This window comes from Sapajus apella, unplaced genomic scaffold (genome assembly GCF_009761245.1).
Source record: "Sapajus apella isolate SASKATOON/1434 unplaced genomic scaffold, GSC_monkey_1.0 scaffold108, whole genome shotgun sequence".
NCBI classification, from domain to species: Eukaryota; Metazoa; Chordata; class Mammalia; order Primates; family Cebidae; genus Sapajus; species Sapajus apella.
The window spans coordinates 2,084,752-2,108,724 of record NW_022437048.1 but is presented as its reverse complement, the minus strand read 5'-3'; the positions used below and the strand labels follow the sequence as shown (position 1 = coordinate 2,108,724).

Sequence of the window (23,973 nt, the reverse complement as noted above, 5' to 3'; positions counted from 1 at the left end):
AAAACTAATACATTTTGAACTTAACTTTCACAGTTGACCAATTGGATCTAAAAGAAATCTACAGAACACTCCTCCCAGCAACACAAAATATGTATTCTTTTTATCTGCCATGGAAAATAATCTAAGATTGACCCCATACCAGAAAGCAAGTCTCAACACATTTTTAAAAATCAAAATTATACAATCTGTACCCTTGGACCACCATGAAATAAAAATAGAAATTGATACCAAGAAGATCTCTCAAAATTGCACAATTAAATGTAATTAAACAATTTGCTCTTGAATGACTCTTGGATAAACAAAATTAAGGCAGAAATCAGAAAATTCATTGAAATAAATAAAAACAGAGACACAGTAACCTAAGATTTCTAGTATGTCACAGAAGCAGTGTTAACAGAAACGTTTATAGCACTGAACACCTACCTCAAAAAATTAGAAAGATCTCAAATTAATGACCTAACATCCTACTTAGAACAAGTTAAAAAAAATAATGAACTGATCCCAAAGCTAAGAAAAGAAATAACTATAATGAGAGCAGAACTGAGCAAAATTGACACCAGCTATTCACAGAGTCAACAAAACCAAAAGTTATTAAAAAAAAAAAAAAGATAAACAAGAGAAATAGACTGTTAGCTAGATTGACATAAAAAATTTTCCAAATAGGTACTATCAGAAATGATAAAGGTGACATTCCAACAAATCCCACAGAAATATAAAATGTCCTCAGGAACTATTATGATCACCTTCACACACAGAAACTAGAATATCTGTAGGAAATTGATAAATGTTTGCAAGCAAACAACCTCCCAGTTGTATCAGGAAGAAATTAAAACCCCAAAAAGACGAATATTGAGTCACAAAATTTAATCAGTAATAAAAGAAAATGACCAATGGTTAAAAAAAAATCTCTGGATCAGATGGATTATCAGACAAAGTCCATCAGACATATAAAGAAAAGCTGGTATCAATTCTGCTGAAACTACTCCAAAAATTTGAGGAAAAGGGACTCCTTCCTAACTTATTTTAGGAATTCAGCATCAACCTGATACAAAAATCTGGCAAAGATACGATGAAAAAGCAAAACTATAGACCAATAACCCTGATTAACATAGACACAAAAATTCTCGACATAATACTAGCAACATGAATTTGGCAATACATCATAAAGTTAATTCATTGTAATCACTAGGCCTCATTCCTGAGATGCAACATTGGTATAACATCATCAACGTTGGTAAAACAATGTTGGCATTAAATCAATTAATATGATTCACCATATAAACAGAATTAAAGGCAAAAATGATATGATTATCTTGATCAATAGAAAGCTTTTGATAAAATGCAACATTCCTTTATGATTAAAAAAATATCTTCAAGCAACTAGGTGTCAAAGCAACATACCTAAAAATAACAAGGCCCACTAGGAAAAGCCCACAGCCAATGTCATACTGAATAGACTAAAACTAGAAGCATTACCCTTGAGAACTGCAAGGATGTCCAGTCTCACTACCTATTTAACATGGTATTAAAATCCTTTGCCAGAGCAATCAGGTAAGAGAAAGACATAAAATATATCCAAATAGAAAAAGAAGTCAGACTATCTCTCTTCACTAATGATATGATTCTATTGTGAGAACACCCAAAGGATTCTGTTTAAAGACTCCTAGAACTGATAAATGACTTCACTAAAATTTCAGAATACAAAATCAATGTACAGAAAAATGTGTAGCATTTCTGTGCACCATAATGCTTAAGCTGAGAGCCAAATCTAAAATGCAATCCCATTTACAATAATCTAAAAATAAAATCCTATACAAATACATCTAAGCAAGGAGGTAAAATATCTATACAAGAATTTCAAAATACTAATGAAAGAAATCATAAATGACACAGATAAATGAAAATATATTGCATGCTCGTGAATTGGAAGAACGAACATTGCCAAAATAGCCACACTGTCTAAACCAATCTACAGATTCAATGTTATTCCTATGAAGGTACAAACATCATTATCCACAGACCCTAGAAAAAAATATTTAAAATCTATATGGAACCAAGAAAGAGCCCAAATAGGCAAAGCGATCCTAAGGAAAAAAAAAAAAAAAAAAGCCAAAGGCATCACATAACCAAGCTTGAAACTATGCTATAAGGCTACAGTAATCAAAACAGCATTGTACTGTTACAAAACAGATGAATAGATCAGTGGAGCAAAATACAGAACACAAAATTGAAGTCACACAGCTACAGCCATCTCTTTGACAAAGTCAACAAAAATAAGCAATGAGGAAACAAAGGACTTCCCACTTAATAAATAGTGCTGTGAGAGCGGGCTGGCCATATGCGGAAGAAGGAAACTGAACTTCTATATTTCACAATATACCAAAAATAACTCAAAATGGATTAAAGATCTAAATGGATAATGTCAACTATAAAGTCCTAGAAGAAAACATAGAGAACATCATTCGGACATTGTCCTTGGGAAATAATTTATGACTAATCCTCAAAAGCAATTACAAAACAAAAAATGCAAAAATATACAAGTGGGACCAAATTAAAATAAAGTGCTTCTGCAAAGCAGAAGAAACTATCAATGGAGTAAACAACCAACAAAATTGAAGAAAAAAATCCACCAACGGTGCATCCAGCAAAGATAAAATATCCAGAATCTACAAGTAACTTACACAAATCACCAAGAAAAAAACAAATAACCCAATTAAAAAATAGGCAAAGGACATGAACAGACACTTCTCACAAGAAGACATACAAACTTTCAGAAACATGAAAAAAGGCCACACATCAGTAAGCACCAGATAAATGCATATCAAAACTACAATGAGATACCATCATTGTATCTCAAAACAATGTATGCTGGTGGGCTGTAGAGAAAAGGGAAATTATTGTACACTGCTGGTGATAATGCAAATTTGTTCAGCCACTGTGTAAAGCAGCTTGGAGATTTGTCAAAGAACTTAACATTGAACTACAATTCAACATGCCCATTACTGGGCATATACCCAAAGGAATATGAATTGTTCAACCATAAAGACACATGCACTATTCACAATGGCCAAATCGTGGAATCAAATTAGGTGCCCACAACAATGGATTGGATAAAGAAAAATGGTACATATATACAATGAAATACTATACAGCCACAAAAGGATGAAACTATCTCCTTTGCAGCAACATGGATGCAGCTGGAGGCCATTATCCCAGGTGAATTAGCAAGCAAATGAATGTAACCATGCAACCATCACACAATGTCAAAGGAGAAAAGCTCTATGATGAGCAGATGAACATTCCCAGTTCTTTTTCATCTGGGTAAAAAGTGTTTTTTAATATCTCTCTACAACTGTTGTCACCACCCAGCATCTTCAGCTTTTCTTTTGAGCTTTCATTTTCTATTATTATCTCTAGGACTCTTCCAACAGGAAGCTAATATATAAATGTGAATAAATCAGTGGAGCATATCTATTCATATATATATATATATATATATATATATATACACATAAATGCCAATATAGTATATCATACACACTATATATTATACATACTATATATAAATATAAATGACAATATAGTATAAGTATAATTGACAATATATAAATGACAATATAGTATACACTAGTGAACTTTACACACACATACATATATATATATATATATATATATGTACTTATATATATAAATGGGTGAGCCCAAGGCAGCCCAGCCGCACCTCTTCAGGCAGTCAAGTGACAGACTGTCTCATCAAGTGGCTTCCTGACAACTGCATGACCAAAAAAAAAAAAAAAAAAACACCCCATACAGGAGAAATATATCTTCAACTAAAACAAAAAATATGTTTTTTCTTTTTTATATATATATATATATATATATATATATGGACATATATATATATGTGTATATATATATAACAGAAATATATATATTTATATATATAGAAGTAGATATTTCTACAAATACATATATACACAAATATATATATATACACACAAATTCAGAGATTCATATATATATATATATATATATATAAAGTTCACTATACTGTCATTTACCAAAATCAGCCTCATAAAGTTAACCAACAATGTACTCATATACAATTCCACATACTCTGCTTCATTCTAAATTCCTCCTAACTCCATACATAGTGATCAACTTCATTCTCTGAAGCCTTATCCAATAGAGCGATATTCCTTTTAATTGACCTGTATGTGTCTGTCTTTACTCACTTTCTTCTATACTTACTTTCCTTCCTTAACACCCATAGACATAGATCTTTTCTAGGTATTTTTCTTTTCTACCTCCACATTTTTACCTCTTACCTATTCATAATTGTATGTCTTTTTTCTCCTGATTCTTTATTTTTTGTGTAGGTATCATTCTCAAAGATCTCCATTTTTTCTTATATTTAGATGCTAGTGAATTATTTTTTAAGTAATTCCATTAAAAATCACTTGAGGGGGACTTCCACCAAGATAGCCAAATAGGAACAACTTCAGAGAGCAGTTCCCAGTGAGAGAGACCCAGAAGTTGAACAATCTGCACATTCCCAAATGAGGTACCAGGTTCATTTCATTGGGTCCCTTTGGACAGTGGGAATAGCCCAAAGAGGGCTAACTGAAGCTTGGAGGGATGGAACTACCTGTCCCCCAGAAACAGGGAGAGGTGAAAGCAGGAAACAGGTGATACGGCTTGGCAGGTCCCACCCGACAAAGTTCAGAAAATTGAGGCCCTCTTGGTAGAGTTTTGCAGCCAGTACATCAGTTTGAACTTGACCCAGGATGACTGAGCTCAGCAGGAGGAAGGATGCCCAAAATTGGGAAGGTGCGTCTAACCTCACCTGTGTAAACAAAACCCAGAGGAAGACTACCCAGCAGCCTGGCTGAGCTCAGGGCAGCCCAGCAGTGCCTCTGCAGGCAGACAAGTGACAGACTGCCTCATCAAGTGGCTTTCTGACAACTGCATAACCAAAACAATGCCCCATACAGTAGAAATAGCTTCAACTTCAACAGAAAGGATGTCCACTTAGAGAACAAATCCAAAATCACCAACTTCAAAGACCCAAGGTAGATAAATTCATGAAGATGGGCAGAAACAAGTGCAAAAAGGATGAAATTATCAAAGACCAGAACCTCTCTCCACCAAGGAACCACAACTCCTCATCAGCAAGGGAGTAAAACAGGATAAAGAATGAGTTTGACAAATTGACAGAAGCAGGCTTCAGAATGTGGGTAATAACAAACTTCTCTGAGCTAAAGAAACATGTTCTAACCCAATGCAAAGAAACTAAAAACCTTGAAAAAATGTTAGACAAAATGCTAACTAGAATAGCCAGCTTAGAGGAGAACATAAAATACTTAATGGAGCTAAAAAACACAGCAAAAGAACTTCACGAAGCATACACAAGTTTCAATAGCCAAATCAATCAAGCAGAAGAAAGGATATCAGAGACTGAAGATCAACTCAATTAAATAAAATGAGAAGGCAAGATTACAGAAAAAAAGAGTGAAAAGAAATGAACAAAGCCCCCAAGAAATATGGGATTATGTGAAAAGACCTGATCTACACTTGATTGGTGTTCCTGAATGTGATGGGGAGAACGAATCTAAGCTGGAAAAGACTCTTCAAGATATTACCTAGAAGAACTTCCCCAGTCTAAAAAAGCAGGCCAACATCCAAATAGAGGAAATACAGAAAACACCCCAAAGATACTTCTTCAAGAGGAGCACATAATCATCAGATTCACCAGTGTTGAAATTAAGAAAAAAATGCTAAGAGCAGCCAGAAGGAAATGTTGGGTCACCCACAAAGGGAAGCCCATCAGACTCACAGCAGATGTCTCTGCAGAAGCTCTATAAGCCAGAAGAGAGTGAGGGCCAATATTTGACATCCTTGAAGAAAAGAGCTTTCAACCCAGAATTTCATATCTAGTCAAACTAAGCTTCATAAGTAAAAGAGAAATAAAATCCTTTACAGACAAGCAATTGCTGAGAGATTTCATTGCCACCAGACCTGCCTTACAAGAGCTCCTGAAGGAAGCACTAAACATGGAAAAGAACAACCAGTACCAGTCACTGCAAAAATGTACCAAATGGTAAAGACAAATGACACAATGAAGAAACTGCATCAACTAACAGGCAAAACCAACCAGTAACAAAATGTGAGAATCAAATTCAAACATAACAATATTAATGTTAAATGTAAATGGCCTAAATGTCCCAATCAAATGACACAGACTTGCATATTGGATAAAAAGTCAAGGCCCATTAGAATGCTGTATTCAGGAGGCCCGTCTCATGTGCAAAAACACACATAGACTCAAAATAAAGGGATAGAAGAAGATTTACCAAGCAAATGGAGAGCAATAAAAAGCAGGGATTGCAATGCTAGTCTCTGATAAAATGGACTTTAAACCAACAAAGATCAAAAGAGACCAAAAAGTGCATTACATAATGGCAAAAGGATCAAGGCAGCAAGGAGAGCTAACTATCCTAAATATATATGCACCCAATACAGGAGCACCCAGATACATAAAGCAAGTTCTTACTGACGTACAAAGAACCTTAGACTCCTGCACAATGATAGTCAGAGACTTTAACACTCCACTGTCAATATTAGACTGATCAACGGGACAGAAAATCAACAAGGATATCCAGGACTTCAATGCAAATCTGGACCAAGCAGACCGAATAGACATCTACAGAACTCTCCACCCCAAATCCATAGGATATACATTCTTCGCAGCACCACATCACACTTACTCTAAAATTGACCACATAATTGGAAGTAAATCACTCCTCATCAAATGCTGAGGAAATGCTGGAAATCATAAGAAAAATCACATTTGAAATGAAAATATCACCATGGTTAGAAATAACTTCCCAAAAATAAACTTCTTGTTTGGCTGGAGAATGTAAACAAAGCTAGCAAGCATCCAGGGATCTCTTGTGATGAATCACCTGGATTTCAATTAATGTAGTTCATATATTAAAATGCATTTCAGCAGGAAAGTGATTATGTAAGAATATAGAAAACAGATTACCTTGTCAGAAGCTAAATTGATTAGCTTGACTTGATGACAGTAGGCAAATATATAAATTAAATGGTGAATTATAATCCCAAACTTTACATAGAAATCTCCATTATTTTGCATAAAATCATAATAAAAAACTTTATATTTTTAATTATTTTTTTTATTATGCTTTAAGTTCTGGGGTACATGTGCAGATCTTGCAGGATTGTTACACAGGTGTTGAACAATAAAATAATGTTTAAAAGATGCAGAGCAGTACCATTATGTTTATGCTCACTAAGCCATGTACTGTAATTATTTAACTACAGTTTCAATGTTTTCATGTATGCAGCATTGCTGAGCCAGTAGAAACTCAGTATTATTACATTCTTTTTCAATTACCTGAGCATCCCCTGAGTCCAGGAGGATAAATAAGTTTTCAAAGATTGCTGACTCTCTTACTCTATTAGGAAAGATTGTGTCTACTCTTTCTACTACATAATCCTATTTTTATTGGTGTTTGTTCAGTGAGTTTAGATTTTTATGATTTCAGTTATTAAAAACTTTTAAAAAATTTAAATATAAGAAGCAGATATATATTATCTCCCTACTAATATATTATGCAACACTTTATACAGAATTAAGGTTATTAGAATATAAATATTTCTTTTATTAATCAAATGATGCTTTTGTTTTTACTGTCTGACAGTGAGAGTTCTTGTTTACTTGTTACAAGGAGAATATACAAAGGGCAAATAAGTTGAAATCACACACGTGGAATTTAAATAAGAGATAAATATAAATTGTTCTCACAGCAGACACTTTTTAAAATGGGCCTTGCTTGTGAGTATTTCATTATCTGATGAGTTATATAATTTATATATTTTACTCTCAATCACAGGTATTTAATTAGTTTCTGTCTGGAGAAAGGAGTATATACAATATAACCCTGAATTTCAGTTTTTATTCTAATGTAAAAACTTGACTTTATGTAACAAAGAAATATCAGGAATAAAAAATGCATTTTCATTCATAATTTTTAATAATAGTAGTAGCCAAGTATTTTATTTTCAGTAAAAAAATTTTAGTCAAAAAATCAAAAGTTGAGAAAGATAAACATCTTTTTCTCTCTGCTATGGGAGTAACGCTTAAAATAAAAGTGACTATTTACTTAACATAGTAATGTGTCAGGCATATTTTCCAGAAACTTACAGATGCTGTCATTTTAAATAATTTTAGTAGCCCTTCTAGTTAGATCTTATCACCCAGATTTCTTTTGGTGAGAAAAATAAACCTCAGAGACATTCTTAAGCTTCTCTGTATTGCTCAGCTAAGAATAACTATAAAAAGTGTCAAAACCCAGATTTAAAAGGGGGACTTTCTGACTCCATCTCTGATTATATGAGAGCAAATCTGTAATACAAAGTAAAGAAATATCATGAGCTGAAGGCATGGTTATAGCATCTTGAAATGTAGATGCCTTTGATTCTATTAATTTAATAAATAGAAATATTGTATATTTTATTTTTGTTGTATTCCATTTGCCAGTTGCTGATTATGCACGAATGATTAATACATACTATTTCTTACTAAGAGACTTTTTTTGCATATTTTGATGTATATTAGAAAGTGCCATTTGACACTGAATGTTAAATGACCTCTCCAGAATTCACACTCCCCTTCTTCATACTGACAAACATAAATTTTATTTGAATGGAACATGTGCCCAGTTAAAATAAAACATTTCTATGTCTCTTCTGTAGATAAATGTGCCCACATGACAAAGATTGGGCCATTGAAGTTTAAAAAAGATGTCAGTGGGATGGATTTTATGGAAATGTGGTAAAGGAGAACAGATACATTGGCTTGTACCTTTACCTTTTTTCCATTTAAATTCCTCTTTTTTATGCCGAATATTAAGATACAATATCGGGAATACCAGCTGCTATGTTGCAAGCATGCAAATAAAAAACACTCTTAGGAATGAAAGAACAGAGTTACACAAGGAATGTGAGCCCTGAAAATTAATGTTGAGCTTTTTTAGCATTATTCACTCATCTATACCACTGCTGTATCACTTAAAGTTTGAATTGCCACATGTAACAAGAAACCAAAACGTCAGAGCTTAATAAATAAGGTACAGGTTTAATTTTCAAACAAATAAACCCAGAAATCCACAGACCCTTTGAAGAAAGTGGATTGTTCCTGTAGGACTTCAGTGACAACCCAAATACTGGGAGTGCTCAAACTGTGAAAGTAGGAAAGGGAGATTGTCCACCCCTGAATACATACCCTCATTGGGGAACCTGAAAATCCAGATAACAGGAGGATTTAACCTTACCTAGAGCCGAGAGAACTTAGAGAGCTGAGCGAAATTCAGGGTTAGAGGAAGCAGCAGGAAAATGCCCTGTGGCCTCTGGGACCCCCTGAAGCCAATTCTTATTTGTTTCACAGTGGTCCGTGGTGAGGGCTGCCAGAGGAACTGGAAAAAGACGACAGACAGAAGCACACCTCCAGCAGAACTTTGTAACAATCCCAACCAAATGTGAAGTTTTCTGGCCAGAATTCAGGGGAGGGCATGAATCTATGTACAGGCTGGGAGGAGCAGAAGCCCAGATTGCTTTCTCAGCCAGGAGGCAGAGAGCCTGGGGCAAGTTCTGAGTCCTGCTTGCCCACTGCCAGGACACAAACTCAGTGCTGTTGGCTGGGGGCACAGTGGGAGTGAAACCAGCCTCTTGGGTTGTGTGGAACTTAGGTGAGGTCTGTAACTTCTGGCTTTGCCCTGCTTCTCTGAGAACCTGCATGACACAGCAGAGGTAGCTAAAATCCTCTGGAGAACATAACTCCATTGACCTGGGAACCACATCCCCAGCCTCCGCAGTGGTGGCAGCAAGCCCCACCCAAGAAGAGCCTGAGTTCAGATATGCCTAATTGTACCCCTATCTGATGTTCCTTCCCTACTCACTCTGATAGCTGAAGATAAAGGTCATATTGTCTTGAGAGTTCTAGGGCCTCACACACAGCCTGGTCCTCCCTATACTACCTCAGCTCATGCTATCTTGAAAATGTCACCTCTTGGCAGGAGGCCAACCAGCACAACACTACTGTAATAGAAAACAATAATATATCTAAGGGCTTTTACAAAGTTTATTTACCTCCCCTGCCACCTCCACCAGAGAAGGTGCTGGTATTCATGGCTGAGAGACCTGAAGAGGGTTCACATCACAAGACTCTATGCAGAAACTTCCCAGTACCAGCCCAGGGACTGTTAGCCCTACTGGGTGGCTATATCCAGAAGAGAAATAACAATCATTAGATTTCAGCTCTCAGGAAACCACATCCTTTGTAAAAGGAGGAGAGTACCACAATGGGATAGCAACTTACTTCTGCAAGAATGGCCATAATCAAAAAAATTTTAAAATAATAGATGTTGTCATAAATGCAGTGAAAAAAGAACACTTCTACACTACTGGTGGAAATGTAAAATAGTAGAACCACTACAGAAAACAGTGTGAAGAATCTTTAAAGAACTAAAAGTAGCACTAGTATTTGATTCAGCGATCCCACCACTGGATATCTACCCAGAGGAAAAGAAGTCATTATGAGAAAAAGATACTTGCATGCACAGGTTTATAGCAACACAATTTGTAACTGCGAAAATATGGAACCATTCCAAATACCCATCAATAATGAGTGGATAAACAATTTGTGGGATATATATGATTATGTTACATATATAATCATATATATGATTATACATCATATATAATCATATATATGATTATGATTTATATATATGATTCCATCATATATATAAAATATTATATATATAATTATATATATACATGATTCCATTGTGTGTGTGTGTGTGTGTGTGTGTGTGTATATACATATATATATACACTATTACATTGATTGATTTGTGCATGTTGAACCATTTCTTCTTTATCCTAGGGATAAATCCCTAGGATAAATTTGGTCATGATGAATGATCTTTCTAATGCATTGTAGAATTTGGTTTTCTAGTATTTTGTTGAAGATTTTTGCATCAAATTCAGCAGAGATATTGACACCAGGGATAAATTCCACTTGGTCATGATGCGTGATCTTTCTAATATATTGTAGAATTTGGTTGGCTAGTATTTTTTTGAGGATTTTTGCATCAATATCCTGCAGAGATATTGTCCTGTAGTTTTCCTTTTTCTTTATGTGTCTGTCTGGTTTTGGTATCAGTGTAATAACTAGCCTTGTAGAATGGGTTTTTCAGTATTTCCTCCTCCCCTATTTTTCAGAATAGTTTGAGTAGGATTATTATTACTTGTTCTTTAACTATTATTTTAGGTAGAGGAGTACATGTGAAGGTTTGTTACATAGGTAAACTCATGTCATCAGTGTTTGTTGTACAAATTATTTTATTACTTAGGTATTAAACCCAGTACCCAATAGTAACCTTTTCTGCTCCTTTCCCTCCTCCCACTTTCCATCCTCTAGTGGACTTCAGTGTTTGTTGTTTCTTTCTTTGCGTTCATAAGTTCTCATTATTTAGCTCCCACTTACAAGTGAGAACATGCAGTATTTGGTTTTCTGTCCCTGTGTCAGTTTGCTAACAATAGTAGTCTCTAGATAGATCCATGTTTCTGCAAAGGACAGAATCTTTTCCTTTTTATGTCTGCATAGTGTTCTATGGTGTATATGTACCACATTTTCTTTATCCCAATCTGTCATTGATTGGCATTTAGGTTGATTCTGTGTCTTTGCTATTGTGAATAATGCTATAATGAACATTCGTGTGCATGTCTTTATGGAGAGTGATTCATATTTCCCTGGGTATATACCCAGTAATCAGATTGCCAGGTCAAATGGTAGTTCTGCTTTTAGCTCTCTGAGAAGTCACCATACTGCTTTCCAGAATGGTTGAACTAGCCTTGTAGCCATTCTACAAGGCTAGTCATTTACCCTGATACCAACATCAGACAGACACATCAAGAAAAAAGAAAACTATGGGTTGAACTAATTTACACTTCCACCAACAGGGTATAAGTGTTCCCTTTTCCCTGCAACCTTGCCAGCATCTATTATTTATTTATTTATTTATTTTGAGACAGAGTCTCACTCTGTTGCCCAGGCTGTAATCCCAGCTCACTGCAACCTCTGCCTCCTGAATTCAAGAGATTCACCTGTCTCAGCCTCCTGAGTAGCTGGGATTACAGGTGCACACCACCACACCCAGCTACTTTTTGTATTTTTAGTAGAGATGGAGTTTCACCATGTTGGTCAGGCTAGTCTTGAACTCCTGGCCTTGTGATCCACCCACCTCGGCCTCCTGAAATGCTGGAATTACAGGCATGAGCCACTGTGCCTGGCCATCAGCATATATTGTTTTTTTTGACTTTTTAACAACAGTCATTCAGACTGGTGTGAGATGGTATCTCATTGCAGTTTTGATTTGCATTTTTTTTATTGATCAGTGGTGTTGAGCATTTTATATGCTTGTTGGCCAAATGTTAGTCTTCTTTGGAAAATTGTCTGTTCATGTCTTCTGCCAACTTTTTAGTGTTTATTTTTTCTTTCTTAAATTTGATTAAGTTCCTTATGGATGGATGTTAGACTTTTGCCATTTTCACAGTTTGTAAACATTTTTTTCTCATTTTGTAGATTGTCTGTTTACTCTGTTGATTGTATCTTTTACTGTGCAGAAACTCTTAAGTTTAATTAGGTCCCTCATTAATTTTTGCTTTTGGTGCAATTGCTTTTGTTGTCTTTTTCATGACATTTTATCCATTCCTATGTCCAGGATGATATTGCCTAGCTTATCTTTAAGGTTTTTATAGTTTTGGGTTTTACCTTTAAGTCTTTAATCCATCTTGAGTTGATTGCTGTAGATTCAACTTCAAATCTTCTGCATTTAGCTAGTCAGTTATTCCAGAACAACATATTGAATAGAGAGTCTTTTCCTCATTGTTTGCTTTTGTCAGCTTCATAAAAAATCAGCTGATCTTAGGTGCAAACTTATTTTGGGCTTTCTATTCTGTTCCACTGGTCTGTGTGTCTGATTTTATACAAGTACTATGCCATTTTCAGTACTGAAGCCTTGAAGTACAGTTTGAAGTTGGGTAATGTGGTGCCTCCAATTTTCTCAGTCTTGACTTCTATTTTTATTAAAGCATGGTCTGAGAGTGTGCTTTGTATAATTTCCACTCTTTTGCATTTGTTGAGGATTATTTTATGTCCAATTTTGTGATCAGTTTTAAAGAATGTGCCATGTGGCAATAAGAAAAATATATATACTGTTGTTTTGGATAGAGAATTCTGTAGAGATATATCATATCAATTTGGTCCAATTATGAATTTATCTCCTGAATATCTTTGTACATTTTCTGCCTCAATGATCTATCTAAGACTATCAGTGGAGTGTCAAAGTCTCCCACTATTATTGTTTGTGATTCTGTGTCTTTTTGTAGGTCTCTAAGAACTTACTTTCTGAACCTGGGTGCTCCTGTGTTTGGTGCATATTTATTTGGGATAGTCCAATCTTCTTGTTGAATTTAACTCTTTATCATATATAATGCCCTATTTTGTCCTGTTTGTTCTTTGTTTTCAGTCTCTTTTGTCTGAAATTAGGACTACAATTCCTTCTTTTTTCTGTTTGCCATTTGCTTGGTAGATTTTTTTTTATTTTGAGTCCCTTTATTTTGAGTCCATGGGTGTTTTTATATGTAAGATGGGTCTCTTGAAGACAGCATATCATTCGGTCTTGCCTTTTTACCTAGCTTGCCACACTGTGCCTTTCAAGTGGGGGAATTTAGCCCATTTACACTCAAGGCTATTATTAATATGCATGGATATGATACTACCTTTGTATTGTTTGATGGTTATTTTGTGGGCTTGTTTGTTCTTGATTCACAGTGACACTGGTTTGTCCATTGAAGTGTGTTTTTGTATAAGCTGGTAGCAATCTTTCTATATTTATTGCTTCTATTGCAATCTCAGCTTTTGTTCTTTTGAGAAAGTCTTTATTTTGTCTTCATTTTTGAAGGCTATTTTTGTCAGACATACTATTCTAGTATATATATATTTTTTTCCTTCAGCACTTTAAAAATGTCATTAGACTCTCTGTCGGCCTGTAAGGTTTCCACTGAAGGGTCCACTGCCAGATATCTTGGAGCCCTATTTTATGTTATTTGTTTATATTCTATTGCTACTTTTAGAATTCTTTCTTTATCTTTGACCTTTGGGAGTTTAATTATTAAATGCCTTGAAGTATTCTTCTTTGGATTAAATATACTTCATGTTCGGTTGCCTTCTCTACTTGGATATTGGTATCTTACTTTAGGTTTGGAAAGTTATTTGTTATTATTCCTTTGAATAAACTTTCTACCCCTATCTCTTTCTCTACCTATTCTTGAAGGCCAATGACTCTTAAATTAGCCCTTTTGAGGCTATTTTCTAGATCCTATAGGCATGCTTCACTGTTTTTATTCTTTTATTCTTTCATCTCCTCTGAGTATATATTTTTAATTAGCCCGTCTTCAAGCTCATTAATTTTTTCTTCTGCTTGATCTATTCTGCTATTAAAGGACTCTGATGCATTCTTCAGTATGTCAATTGCATTTCTCAGCTCCAGAATTTCTGCTTGATATTTAATTATTTCAATCTGTTTTTAAATTTGTCTGATAGAATTCTGAATTCCTTCTCTGTATTATCCTAAATTTCTTTCAGTTTCCTAAACATGGTTATTGTAAATTCTCCATCTGAAACGTCACGTATTTCTGTTTCTCTAGGATTAGTTCCTGGTGGCTAATTTAGTTCATTTACTGAGGTCATGCCTTCCTAAATGGTATCGATGAGAGTAGATGTTGTTTGATGTCTGAGAGTTAAAGAGATAGGTATATATTGTACTCTTCATTGTCTGGAATTATTTGTAGCCATTCTTCTTGGGAAGACTTTCCAGATATTTTAAAGGACCTAGGTATTGTGATTAAAATTTCATCTGCTACAGGAAGTACCCCAAGCCCAGTAATGCTGTGGTTCTTGCAGAGTCATAGAGGTATCCTCTTGGTGATCTTAGACAAGATCAGGGAGAATTCTTTGGATTACTAGGCAGAGATTTTTATTTTTCTCCCTTTTTTCCCCTCAAACATACAGTGTCTACCTTTCTGTTCCTGGGGTGTAGTGACACAAGCAGTGGCAACCACTGCTATGACTGTACTGGGTCAAACCTAAAGATACAATAGCACTGAGTCTCATCTAATGTTTACTGTAAACTACTTCCTGGCTACTGCCTATGTCTCTACAATCTGTAGATGGCAAATCCAGCCTTACCAGTATCGTTCCTTTAAAGCAGTGAGGATCCCCAGACCACAGTGGGTTCATAAGTGCCATCTGGAATTCAGGGCATAGAGTAAAAATCCCTAGAAGTGTACCAAGTGAGCTACTCTATTGTGACTGAGCTGACCCTCAAACCACAAGACACAGATTGTCCTGCCCCTTTCCCAAGGCCAAGAAGCCTCCCCTTCCACCACAGACCTCGAGGAATATTATCACATTTCTGCCAACATTCCCTAAGGTTCAAGGTCACTTAAGTCAGATTGTGGTGAATGCTACCTGACCTGGGACTCACCCTTCAGGGCAGTGGGCTTCCCTTTGGTCCAGGGAAGGTTTATAAGTGCCATTCAACAGTCAAGTCCTGGAATCTAGGACCAAAGAGCCCACTTGATGCTCAACCTCCCCTCCCCTCCCATGGCCATGCGGGTACCTAAGGTGCAAGACAAAGTCCTTTGTACTTTTCCCTCTGTGTTTCTCAAGCAGAAGGAGTATTGCCTGATAGACAACACAGCTGGGAATGTGCTGAGTCTCACCTGAAACTGGTAAGTCTCAGAGGCTCACCCAAGGCTGTTGATGTAATACCAATGTATTGCTATTGGTTATTCAGGGCCTAAGGAATATTCAATTAGCAGGTGATGGATGCTGCCAAGACTGGGTATTTCTTTCAAGGTAGTGGGTTTCTCTGGCTCAAAGTATATCTAAAAATGTCATCTGAGGGCTAAGGCCTGAGGGGCCTCATAATTCCGACTAGTTCCCTATCCTGCTGTGGCTGAGCTGGTATCCTAGATACAAGACAAAGTCCTCCACACTCTTCCCTGTCCTCTCCTAAAACAGAAGGAAATGTTCTGTTTTGGAGCCAGGAACTGTGCATCCCAGGGTTAAGGGAGGAGTAATAACAGCACTCATTTGGCTGCTCTTGCTAGTGTCTTAGTATGTCACTTTTTCCCTCAGTTCCCTTTCTGGGCCTGGTTTAGCATCAGGACTCACCTAAGAGTTGCATTCCTAACGATCTGATTAACTTCAAGTTGACTTGAAGACTGAGAGCACTGTAGCCCTCATTTATGAAGTTTTTAAGGATTCGTGTTCCAATCAATGGGATTGGCAATTCCTCGCTGGCTATGGCTGGTTTAAATGCTCCCTTTGTAAGGTGACATCAGGTGATTTTGATCTGTTTCTTTCTTTCTGTTCTAACAGCAGCACACTGAGTTCAATGCCTCATAATTGCTGTGCTCTCCCTCCCCATGCACCCAGATATGCTGTCCACAACTTACCACTATTGCCATGTGGTCAGGGAGGGGTGGTGTTGGCTAGTGAGTACTGCTTTTTTCTATCTCTTTAGTGCCTTTTTCAGTGATATTAAGTTAAGATCAGTTACTGAGTGCACACCTGATTTTTGGTTGTCATAAAGATGGTTTTCCATGCAGATAGTTGTTAAATTGGTGGCTTTATCAGGGTAATAAACAGTGAAGCCTTCTAGTCCATCATCTGATTCTGCCTCCAAATGGTTTTAAAATATCAATCATATATTATCTGTAAAGATTTTTAAAACGCATATGTCTATGCTTCATCAGAGAGTTTGCTTCAGTTGACCAGAAATAAAGATTTGAAACTGGTATTTTTATTAATATAGAAAGAAAATATTCAGGTGAAAATATTCAGTAAGATTGGGAGCAAGCAGATAAAAATGTTGAAATTGGACTGAAAAAACTTTAGTTATTCATCATCACTTTTATAATTACCCTATATGTATTTGAGAGTTTACTAGAATATGTGTACATGGATGGAAAGAAAGACTACGTATATCTACTTAGTTGGGCCTCATTCTCAATATAGTCCTATTCAGTTGTATTGAGAGATGCCATATAATACTGTCTAGCAGATAATTTGCTTTACAAAGATAATTTGAAATTTAAAGTATTAAAGCAATGATAACAGACAGAATTGATATGCATTCAAAATTGCAATACAAATAAATTATATTACCTCATTACATGAAATAATATTATATAAAGCTCTGCACTCATTATTTCAGATATATACAATACATACACAAACACAAAATCTCTCCTAGAGAAACATACTTGATGTTTTATAAAATTATCCCAGATATCTTAATTAAGATTATCCAGGTTGAATAAAGAGCATATTGTCTGATTTAAACATATAGTAGCCCCAGTTCTTCCATGTTTTGATTCTACCTGAAAATAATAACTTTGAGAACATCTGGCACATATGCAACTGATCCAACATTATTTTTCCCCAGACAATGGTATAAAAACAGATCCAAGTTAGAGGGATGGCAGGTTGCTTCCTACAATATCCATTCACTTAAACTAGGAGTCTTCTTCATAAAAACCTAAGAAGGAAGTCCATCCAGAGCTAAAAGCATTTTTAATTTGAACAATAAAAGTGAAGTGCCATAATACTTGTATTTTATACAAGAACAATAAAAATTTTTAAATGCAAATCGTGTTAAAGTTCTATGAAAGTGTAAAACCTTATTTCAAACAATAACATGATTAAGAAGTTTTGTTTTGTTATTAAGGATAAATAGGTTACATATATTTACCCTCACTAAAAATGACTAAAATATGTCATATTATATACATATATATAATGTCATATTATATTTATTATTTATGCTTCTCAGAACTACCTTCTCCTATCTAGGTGACAGAAAGGCAGCTCACAAAATTATTCTAGGCCTTCATTAAAAAAGGATGTTTCACTATCACAGCTATTGCTGCTTTAAAAACAACAAAACTATGACAGCAATTTCTCGCAAGTATCTGCCAATTGGCATAGATATTAAAGGGCCTCAAAATTTATATTTGCTTTTTTGTAAAATAATGAAAAAGTTAACCTTGTGTCAAGCTAGCTAGCTGATCACATTAGATTGGATTTATGCAGACTCCTTGGTGGATTTTTGAAAACAATTTTCTCAACTTTAACTGCCCTAGTATGTTGTGAACTTTTAATTGTTTTAATATATGGAATAACTTTAATTATAATATTAATTTATTAACTTTACTTCAAACAATAATTTACTTCTTGGGATGGTGATGTTGAAATAGGAAATCTACATATTTGACATATTATAGGTTTTTCTATAGAAGGGGCTTAAATAATTTTAAAAAAATGTTAATAAAATGTTTACTTCATGTACATTTCCTACTTGGAGTTCTCATATAAACCATTCTAGGGTCTCAGCTTTTCCCCTTTTATTTTCTACTAGGATACTTACGAATTTAGAACTGAGGAAAGCCCCCCTAAATCACTAAATATAGAAGTGCATTCAAAGCTATTTAGAAGCTAAATACTCTTTTTTCCCCCTTAGTAAAGGCTTCTCTATATTAAAATTAAACATCTTTGAAAATTGAAAATCTTTGCCTTATTGATTTTTATGTATTTATTTTCGAATAAGTTAAAGATCATTTTACAGACACTCATATTGGCCTGTAGTTTTTCTTTTTCAGCTAGCAAACATAAGATATTGTGTTTATCCTTTTATTTCCCCACATATGTGGACTGAATATTATCCTACCTCAGACTATTGTTAGCTGAAGCACATTTATATTTGCACTGTAAAACCAAAGTTACAGCAGTTAATCTAAAAGGTCAGTCCATGAAGGATTATCTAAGGCAAAGTTTAGCATATAGAAGTCAAAGATCATGGAACTTCCCTGCTGGACCCTCTGTCAAGCCATGCTTACTGTCACCATACAGTGGTACACGAAAAGAAACGATTAAGAGGCTAGGGCAGAATTATTGGAATTGCCAGCATAGGGAAGGATCTGACACACCTGCTGTGTGTTCACAATAAACCAACTTGCCTATTCAGTTCCACAATTTAACTGTAACACTAGGTCATACTGTGCATGGAGTTGCAAATCTCTTTGTTTTTAGCAAAATGCCTTTTCACTAAATAGCTATGCATGCTGCCTGGATATTACTCCATGTATCCTTCTGATATTCTCATGAGGAAGGCAAATGACAAGGCTCATAATTTTTACTTAATGAAAGGGAGAAGTGTCAAATGTGAAAGACCTATTATTTTATCACATTGAAAATGAAAATCGAGCTCATAAGAAAATTTATCTATGATAATTGCTCTTTTATTACAGTTCCACTTCCACTTGGATGTATGTATAGGTTATAACTGATATATGATTTTTAATGTTTCACTCTATTTGTATGTATACGTTTTTTGATTGTCTTCAGAAAAGTCTATATCTAGTGATACTATTGGTACAACTAACTAAACGCTAATATTATTTCTTCACATAAAAGCTGTTAAAGACTGACTAGTGTAAAGATCCCCTGTCAAAATTTTTAAGAAAAATATCTATGGAATATTTTTAATTATTTATAGAGATTGAAATAAATTCTTGTTTTTTAAATCATTATAAAGTCTATAACCATTGGTTTGCTGAAGCAGGCTTGTGTCAACTCTCAGAGCAGATTGTTAAATTTGGGTTTTGTAAGCTGGTTGTCAATACAACCATTATAACCTATACACATATATATGCACACACCTATGCATATATATAATATACAATTAAATTATATTAAAGATACAAGTAATAAAAACTAAATCTTATTTCCTAATTGTCATTGCATGTTACCATTCTCTATGTGAGGATAATAATATCTATCATATCTGTATGTTTAAAATACTGTATGACATTCTACTATTGAGCATCCCTTCACACAGTAACTTTCAATGAAATTACCTTGGTAGCTTGAAGTCGACCATGGTAGAAGTATTTACACCACAGCAATCAGCGAATTCTACACATCAGACTTGGTTTATTTATTTTTTAATTCATTGTCTAAATCAGGAGTCAGTAGGCTACCACCTGTGGGTCAACTGCCTATTTTAATAAAGTGTTACTGGAACTCTTCACACTCTAACAGCAGAGTGGAATAGCTGCAATAAAGACCATATGGCTAACAAGCCTAAAGTATATACCATATGGTTCTTTGAGAGGTTTGCAAAACCCTTGTCTGGGCTGAAGAAAACAATAGAAACATGTCAGTAATGAAGCTGAAATTTAAAAGTTTGTAGTGTCATCAGCCATTACTTTATGAAAAGCATGAAGGAATTAAAAATTATTCTTTCATTATTTGATAGTTCAGCAAAAAATCGGTCTAACATGACTGATGAAAGAGTGAAGTTCCAACATATGTCTTCTCTGTTTTACTTGCATCTTGCTCATGAAGGTAAACAGAAATATCTGCCAATATTTATGTCAGATCTACATTTATTTATCACCTGCAGCTAGACTTGCTAATGGATATAAGAGTTCAGCAAAATATCAACATAAGCATATTGTTGGAACCAATTGTCTATATAAAATTAATAATAAACGATAGTGGATATTTTAATACTTGTATAGTGTGTCACACAACATTTTTATCTATAACATTTTTATCTATAACATTTTTAGTAAACATAAATGTATGTGCGTATATATGTAGTCCTTTTGAGAGCCATTGTTATTCATATACCAGCATACCACTTTCTAAAGCTATGTTCCTTACTTTCCTTAAAAATACTTCAAAGGTGTCTAGCTGTATTAATTATTATACAATTGTACAATAATAGGTACTATATGAATGCCTCCTAATACAATGTGCAGTTTTATTATCCATTTTTTTTGTTAGCTACCAAATTATTTACAAAATTGGCTACATGAGTTTTTTCTTTACTTCAAATTAAAATTATTGGAAACTGGAATTAAAATATTTGAAAACTTTATGCAAAGAAAGAGCATGATTATTATGCCAAAAAGATATTACACCATTGCAATTTTCTAGAAAAATTGTAATACTAATTTTAACACAGCTTAATACGTTGCTCCCGTTGTATATTGAAAGGCTGTCATTTTAGTAATAATGGGTTTTTTAAAAGGATTATCAAACAGCTGCTACATTTTTATTTGATCATTAATGGGTAATATCAAACATATAAATAGCCCAGAAGTCCCTCTTTAGCGTATAGTCTTATGTATAAAATTATATACATGTACTCTCTCTTTCTGTACAATAAAAAAGCAAAGATTTATTATTTTTATTTTTCACAAAATAGCAAATACCACCTTACTAATAGCTTTCCACTGCAAAGACTGAATTACTTCCTCATCTGCTTAGGACTCCAGGTGGAGTCAATAATTTCACATTCATTGAAAGAAATAGAAAGAGACTCTATAATCTAGAGCTGTGTAATTCAGTATTTCAAAGAATTTCATATTCAGCATAAACCTACAAAGCTTACATAATGAGTATTTCATTGTTGAATGACCCCCTTGCAGTTTGATTGTGAGTTTGCTATTCTACGGTGTATTTCAGAAATTAGATTTTGAAGCTTTAATGAAAGTAAATTTCAGTACTCTCAACTGTAACTACATAGTGTAACCAGACAAAAAGTTGAAAACAATAGTAAAAACAACTTAGTAATGTATTGCTTAAGTAAACTAAAACTGAAATACAACCGGGTTGTTTCAGCTAGTTGGTTAAATCTATAATCTATATCTGCATAAAGGAAACAGAATGTCACGTGTGGATTCCAGAGTTGATAGAAAGATTAAAAAGTGATATTTCTCTATAGGACAGAGGCTACAGAACTGAGAGATGAAGAATTTTGTCTACTGGAATGCATGTATATATTTATCTAATTTTAAGTAATAATTAAGGAAAGACTTTTCATTTAGAAGTTCATGTCAGCTCAGGGGTTCTTAGGAACCCAAGTTATTTGAGGGGTTATTAAGCCTAAATTATAATGTCTTTGTCCTAAGCCTGCCATATTGAGGTTTTCTTTCTTGTTATGATTTACAAATCTCAGTTATTTTTTTCCTATGATATTTAGAGGAACCTTAAGAATCTGATTGTAGTGCATACTACCTATGCAGCCATATGGGAGGCAAGTGTCACGTGAAAGGGGGACCCAGGCTAGTTCAAAAGAACAAGAGTATTTCGCAAAGATTAAAGGGAGAATGTGAATCACACTTGAGAAGTGATAAATAAGTTGTGAAGATAAGACAGAGTACAAAGTCATGTCAAAAAGATTGAACAGCAAAGTCTGTAGGTAGTAGCAACAGCAGGTTATAACAAGTGACACATACCTTGATGCTGCACATCAAGAGCATGCTAGAATTTGCTGTTAACTGATGTGGGTAACCATTTCAGCCTATGGAGTTTCTGGGGGAGCTATAACAACCCTGATGCTCAGGCCACAGCCCGGAACAATTAAATTGGACTATCTGGAGGTGGGACCCAGCCAGCTGTATTTTTTTAAAGCTTCCCAGATAATTTCAAAGTTCAACAAGGTTTAGAAGCCTGCCTTAAAGAAAATTAAAGGTTTTTTTTTTTTTTTTCTCCTGATTGACATTATAGTCATCTGGGAGTGTTGATGATGTACCAATGCCTGATTCTGTCCCCAAACTAATCTATTCATAATCTCTGGGGATGAGCCCCTGGGATGGGAATTAGTGGAAATACAGACTTTTTTAATGTAGACAGCAAATTACCATGCCTCTATCTTTTCACTGAAGTGGTTCAGAGACAATAAGAGAATTAGCTTCAGTAAATTCAGAACTACTAATTTTCTGAGAAAAAATGTCAATAATAGTTTACATCTTAAAAGCTATGAAGTTTTTCTTCAAATATAAGCTTTATACTTTATTATTTTAATTTGATTACCCCATGGGTAAAAATCTATTAAATACAAATTAACATTCTATATATTATCATTTACATTATCATAATTTTTATACAAAACCTTCATTTAATTAGAAATTTCTAATGCTGAAAACATGATTTTTTTTTTCAGTGTTATCTAGTTAAAGGAATTAAAATAGAGATTCCCTAAAACCAATTCAACTGCCAAATTTCCATTCCTTCAGCCCCTGTTTTGTAATTATTCATTGTCACAAAAGTCAAAGCGTGTGAGTAATACTGTACTTGAATACTCAGAAAGGAAATTGTTGCATAAATAATTAATGTTGTGAAAGGTTAAACTTAATTTGAAATTAGGTGATTTTTCTCCTGCCAGGGTTACAGACTTTGAAGGTGAATAGTCTGATAGATTTATTTACTGAGGGGAAAATGAATGCTAATAAGTAGCTTTTTGTGTTATGCAGATTCCCCAATATAATTTCTCACTAATAATTAATCAGCTGTGAACAAAAAAATAGAATGCTGTGGTTAAAATGTTTCATTGTACATATTTATGGGATATAGAATGGTATTTTGATATGTGTACACAATGAGTAATGATCAAATCAACATAATTAGCATATCCATCACTGCAAAAATTTATCATTTCTTTGTGTGGTGAACATTCGAACCCTCTTTTCCAGCTTTTTGAAGCTATACAATAAATTATAGTTAATCGTATTCACCTCACAATGCTACAGAAACCAGAACTAATTTCTTCTATCAGTTAAAATTTTATATATGTTAGCCAATTTCTCCCCATCCTCCCTTTTCCCCAAAACTTTCCAGCCTTTAATGTCCACAATTCTGCTCTCTACTTCTATGAGTTTAATTCTTTTTCTTCATTTCTTTCTTTCTCTTTCTTTCTCCTTCCTTCCTTCCTTCCTTCCTTCCTTCCTTCCTTCCTTCCTTCC

General features: G+C 34.6%; 1 long non-coding RNA gene across 1 annotated transcript in view; it reads left to right on the top strand.

The window, feature by feature from the left end:
• Window positions 1-13,040: 13,040 nt before the first annotated feature.
• LOC116537224 overlaps window positions 13,041-23,973 on the top strand; it is a 16,021-nt gene continuing 5,088 nt past the window's right edge. The window contains exons 1-2 of the long non-coding RNA XR_004263028.1: window positions 13,041-13,114; window positions 19,918-19,923. This is a non-coding gene — a long non-coding RNA (uncharacterized LOC116537224). The remainder of the gene's footprint in view (window positions 13,115-19,917; window positions 19,924-23,973) is intronic.